Source organism: Cucurbita pepo, chromosome 9 (assembly GCF_057944985.1).
Source record: "Cucurbita pepo subsp. pepo isolate OVF chromosome 9, ASM5794498v1, whole genome shotgun sequence".
Lineage (NCBI taxonomy): Eukaryota > Viridiplantae > Streptophyta > Magnoliopsida > Cucurbitales > Cucurbitaceae > Cucurbita > Cucurbita pepo.
This window is the reverse complement of record NC_141806.1, coordinates 6,216,301-6,222,951: the sequence shown is the minus strand read 5'-3', so window position 1 is coordinate 6,222,951 and position 6,651 is coordinate 6,216,301.

Here is a 6,651-nt window from a genome sequence, read left to right as displayed (position 1 = left end):
GCACGAGGAGGGTATGAATATTTCATCAGTTTTATTGATGATTATTCAAGGTATGACTATCTTTACCTATGCATCACAAGTCCGAAGCTCTTAAAAAATTCAAAGAGTATAAGACTGAGGTTGAGAATCTATTAGGTAAAACTATTAAAACACTTCAATCAGATTGAGGTGGAGAGTATATGGACTTAAGATTTCAGGACTATATGATAGAACATGGAATAGCGTCTCAACTCTCATCCCTGGTATGCCTCAACAGAATGGTGTATCAGAAAGGAGAAATAGAACTCTGTTAGACATGGTTCGGTCTATGATGAGTTTCGCTCAATTACCTGATCCGTTTTGGGGATATGTAGTGGAGACTACTACATACATTTTGAACATGGTTCCTTCTAAGAGTGTTTCAGAAACACCTTATGACTTATGGAAAGGGCGTCAAGGTAGTTTATGTCACTTCTGGATTTGGGGATGCCCAGCACATTTGTTGTTGCAAACCTCCAAGAAATTAGAACGTCGTTCAAAATTATGTATATTCGTAGGATACCCCAAAAGAGACGAAAGGTGGTTTGTTTTATGACCCTCAAGAAAATAGAGTGTTTGTATCAAAAAAATGCTATATTATTAGACGAAGAACACGTAAGAAATCATCAACTTCGCAGCAAACTAGTATTAAGTGAGATTTCTAAACAAGCTACTTATAAAACAACAAGAGTTGTTGATCAGGTGGTTCTACAACAAGAGTTGTTGATGGAGCTGGCACTTCTAGTCAATCACATCCTTCTCAAGAGTTGAGAATACCTCGACATAGTGGGAGGGTTATAACTCAACCCGCTCGTTACTTGAGTTTGGCAGAAACTCAAGTCATCATACTTGAGGATGGCGTTGAGGATCCATTGACCTATAAACAGGCAATGAATGATGAAGATAGAGATTAGTGGATCAAAGCCATGAATCTTGAAATGGAGTCGATGTACTTCAATTCAGTCTGGGAACTTTTTTTTATCAACCAGATGGGGTCAAATCTATTGGTTGCAAATGGATCTACAAGAGGAAACGAGACCAAACCGGTAAGGTACAGACCTTTAAAGCTCGACTTGTACCAAAGGGTTATACCGAAAGAGAGGGGGTGGACTATGAAGAAACCTTCTCTCCTGTTGCTATGCTTCAATCAATTAGAATACTCTTGTCCATTGCCACATTTTATGATTATGAAATTTGGCAAATGGATGTTAAGATAGCCGTTCTAAATGACAATCTTGTAGAGAGTATCTATATGGCTCAACTAGAGGGGTTCATTGAATTGGATCAAGAGCAAAGGGTTTGCAAACTTAAAAGATCCATTTATGGGTTGAAGCAAGCATCTCGATCCTGGAATATAAAGTTTGATACTGCGATCAAATCTTATGGCTTTAAACATAATGTTGACGAACCTTGTGTTTATAAAAGGATAGTCAACTCTATAGTAGCTTTCCTGGTGTTGTACGTTGACCATATCCTACTCATTGGGAATGATGTGGGATTTCTGACTGACATTAAGCATTGGCTAGTGACACAATTCCAAATGAATGATTTGGGAGAGGCTCAGTTTGTTCTTTGAATCCAAATTGTTTGGAATTGCAAGAACAAAACACTAGCATTGTCTCAGGCATCGTATATCGACAAAATGTTGATTCGATATAAGATGCAGGACTCCAAGAAAGGATTATTACCTTTCAGGTACGATGTTCATTTGTCGAAGGAACAAAGTCTTAAGACAACTCAAGAAGTTAAGGATATGAGACACATTCCCTATGCATCAGCAGTCGGTAGTCTGATGTTTGTCATGCTATGTTCCCGACCCGACATATGCTATGCTGTGAGAATTGTCAGTAGATATCAGTCCAATCCGGGACGTGATCATTGGACTGCCGTTAAGAATATCCTCAAGTATCTTAGGAGAATGAGGAACTATATGCCAATGTACGGTGCGAAGGATCTGATCCTTACAGGGTACACTGACTTAGATTTTTAGACCGATGTAGATTCGAGGAAATCAACATCAGGATCTGTCTTCACTCTAAACGGAGGAGCAATAATATGGAGAAGCATAAAGCAAGGTAGCATTGCTGATTCCACCATGGAGGCTGAGTATGTTGATACTTGTGAAGCAGCAACGAATCTGTATGGCTTAGGAAGTTCTTACCTTATTTGGAAGTCGTTCCAAATATGCATCTTCCCGTCACTCTTTATTGTGATAACAGTGGAGCAGTTGCAAATTCAAAAGAACCAAGAAGCCATAAGCGAGGAAAACATATTGAGCGCAAATATCATCTCATAAGGGAGATTGTGCAACGAGGAGAGGTGATCGTCACACAGATAGCTTCAAAGCACAACATTGCTGATCCATTTACAAAGCCCCTCATGGCTAAAGTGTTTGAAGGCCTAGTGAGTCTAGGACTACGAGTTATGTAATCTAGGGCAAGTGGGAGAAAAGGCATGAGTATGCGATGCCCTAGTTTATTGTATTTATGTCTTTCTCTCTATTCAACGTTATAAAACCCCACTAGAGTTTTAGTCCAATGGGGAGTTTGTTGGGTTTTATGTCCTAAAACTCATAGTTTGTAAACAAAAACATATTCTATAGGGGCGTCCTATGCAATGAGTATTACATATTCTATGTCGTTTACTGTTGAAACTGATTTTCTTTTTATTCAATGTTCTAGGTAACTCGATCTTAATTTTGAGCTAACCATGAACTTCTGTTTCAAGGGTAAGACTGGGTGAATGGCTGGGGACGTGGGGTGTAAGATGGAATTCACTCCTACCAACTTTTAGGGATAGAAGAGAGGTAGATTCCTTAAGTACTGACTCCAGGTCTTGAACAAGGGGCCCCACCCTCTCATTGGTCTGAGAGGGATTCGGTTTACTGGTTGGACTACAAACCAATTGTTCATTAGAGGATTAGTGGAACATAAGGAACAAGAAGTAACTTTAGGGGTAAAACGATAAATTGACCCAGCTATAGTTACGAACAACCTGTGAAGGGTCGACTTACTAATCATGGTTATATCAAATGGACAAAAATATATCTATAGTGAGGGGAGTGCAACTACTAGGCCATAGTGGAGTGTCCTAGTAGTTAACGAATGTTGGTTAACAAGGTTAATGAGTTTAACCGGTTAATCTTAGATCGTTGGAGCCCATGAAATATAGGTGATGGTGTTAATATAACACATGCGGAAGCAATTCAGATCTTAGGCACTCTAAGTACATCAATTATTGTAAATTAGCTAGCATGTTCAAAAGCATTAAAACTTAATGAGTTTGAATACTAACCTTTTGTAGTTCAAATTTCTTTTTTCTCACGAACTGGTTTTGAACCACCACTAATGTCTTCCCTACTATTCTCCAGCCTTAGAACAGGATTGTCGAAGCTGGTGAGTGACTAAACTTGATAGGAATTTAATATATGAAAAGAGAGAGTTTTGAGAGAATTTCTCAAAGTTTTTCAAGCATTCTTTCCATGTACCTTGATCACTCTATTTATAGAGTCATATTTGCATGTTCATGCAAATTTGAGATTACACAATTTTGACACTCAAAATTCCACTCAAATTTGTGGGGTTTATTTGGCAAACATGCAAGTTTGGTCAAACTAAATTTTAACATTCAAAATTCCACTCAAATTTGTAGAATTATGGGCAAACATGCAAGTTCGTTAAACCATATATTGACACTCAATATTCCACTAACTCAAACATTAATTTTTCCATTAAAGTTAACATTTTGACTTTCTCTATTTTAATTCAACAATTAATTTCAAATCAAAATAATATTAAAGGATTAATTAAATAATTTAATTAATATTTAACATTAAATGAAATGCCAATTCCAATCAATTCCGGCACATATTGATTATGAATCCCTATTCATAATTAATCTTATTTAAATATCTCAAATTCTCTCATTTTGTTTAATTCGTAATTAAATCAAAATGCGGTTAAATATATTGTATATATTTAGCGCATATTCCCTAATTTGAGTCGAACACTTCAAACTCACTTGCCACACTATTCTAAGATTTAGTCCGATATGAGCTAGCAAGGGGGCCTAGTGGACCTATAAATCATGGGCTCCAACGATCCGAGATTAACTGGCTAAACTCATTAACCTTTTAACCAACATTCGTTAACTACGAGAACACTCCACTATAGACTAGTAGTTGCACTCCCCTCACTATAGATATATTTCTATCCATTTGATATAACCATGATTAGTAAGTCGATCCTTCACAGGTTGTTCGTAACTAGAGCTGGGTCAATTTACCGTTTTTACACCTAAAGTTACTTCTTGTTCCTTAAGTCCCACTGATCCTCTGATGAACAATTGGTTTGTGGTCCAACCACCAAACCGAATCCTTCTTAGGCCAATGAGAGGGTGGGGCCCCTTGTTCATGTAACGACCCTAAATTTTCACATATCTAGAGTCGCCACTGACGTCTCATGCTCATCTATAATGCGGAAATATAACTCTTACAGGAACATCATTTATAGTGTAAACTTTGAAAAACATTTAAAACAACACCTTCTCTAGAAAACACAGCCATGGTCTTACGTGTTTAAATATAAAATATTAAAATTTAGAGATAATAAAAACAAATACAAAATAATTTAAAACAATGGAATTCAAAACAACCTATTCTAACTTAAAACTAAGAATTTAAATATGAGTCTACCCTATGCACGTGCCACAGTCTCTGCTCGCGATGCCGCCGTCCTCCGTACAAGTGCGCCTTGCCCTTTACTTGAAAAATGATGTGGCACACGACCTGAGTATTTCAAAGAATACTCAGTACGTGGCCCCATTATAGGGGCCACACAAATGCAAACACATGCAATCATGATTTAGGGACATATCAATAATCATCTTAGGGGTGGCCTCTAGTCTCGGACAAATTGGATGTGTAGTACTTCCCTACACACGACTCACACGTGCGAGTGTGAATTCTCAGGGCGCTCGCACGCCCCCTGGACCCTCTAGTCAAGCTAATCTGTAGCGACGTCCAGAGGTCAGCGGAACCCCATAGTGTCATGTGCCTCATGAACACCCTCATCTGTCTGCGTTCGCCCTGTGCGCATTCGCGCTCATCATACGGTGCGCGTCCGCACTCATCATCTCTAGGGGAAGTAGCCCTATGCTTATGAACATACAATATGCATGAGGTCCCTCTAAATCCATCATAATGTCTCTTCTGACACAACCCTCTAATCTCATCTCTTTGTTACTCTAGGTAACACATACTCGTGGATATTTATATTAATATCATTTTCATGCTCTTAGGGTTGTTTCCTATGTCGATCTAACGACATGATGCAATATGGCACTCATCATCATATAGCATGCTCAATATGAAAAACATCATCATATTAAGGTAAACATCATGCAATCATCATACTCATCATAAAGCCACAAAGTGTATCAAACATATCAAGTACGTCATTCATCAAAATATGTATATACTGCACACATCATCAAGTATCGTAACCCACACATCATCATAACTCATACAATTTTTAGCCTATCCTATAGTAAGGCCACTTACTTGGTTGGCCTTGGCCGAAGTACTCCCTAAATAGCTAAACATAAGATCCCATTCGGTGAGAGCTGCTTCCTACGTTGCTGGGGTTTGTTTCCTATCACACCGTTCACCACTTTCCGTTAGTGTTTCACAATTAATTTACCTACAATTCAATAAATGTGAAATACGGCTCTAAAACGGCCTTGGATACGTTAATCGGGCCAAAAAATAGATCTGAGAGGGTCGAAATAGTGGAAACCAGGCTGAAAACAGGTGAGCAGAACTGAACAGCCGCTGGGAGCCGTCGAAGCGTCACCGGAGGGAGCCTAAGCCATTTGCACCGAGCCGAGCCGAGCCGAGGGACGGTCTGCGCCGCTATGTGACACGTGGCAGCAACAGAGTGAGCCACGTCGTGCGGTAGTGTCGGGTCGAAGCGCGGGTCGCAGTCCGGTTGGGGTCATGGTCTGGGTCGCGGGCTGCAGAAGGCTATTGGGCCAAGACTAATCGTTGGGCCTCGACTTATTGGGCTGGTTGCAAGTGTTTGGGTTGCAGGCCGGCTCGATTGGACAGTGGGTCTGGTCTCGGGTTGGTTCAACTAAATCATAGCTGCTGGGCTGGTTTGAGGTTTGGGCCGCTGTAGTTGGGTTGGGCTGAAAGCAGAGGCCAAGGGAAAGAATGGACTAGCTCTATCTGGTTTTGGGTTCGGGTTGACCCGAATCCGTGGATCACGTTTTCCTTACCCGACTTCGGCCGATTTTTCAGCGAGTTTTCTCTCTCCTTCCCGCGATGTTTCCGTTGCTGATTTTCGTCCTCTTTCTTCCTTTTCCTCTTTATTTGTCGTCCTTCTTTCTTTTCTGGGAGTTTTGCGGCCTAAAAGTTCCTAAAACCACAGATCTAAGAACGATTAGGAAAACCCAATTTTTTGACCTCGGTTATCGACGACGGCGCTTACGAAAAAGCACAAAACACACCTTGAGTTATTGTGCTTTCGTTAGGGATCCTTCTCGTGGTGGTAACAGTTCGTTTGGTGTCGGTTTCGGGTGGTTTGAGGGTTCGTCGGAGAAACTGGATACTCGCAGACATTTATACGATCTCTC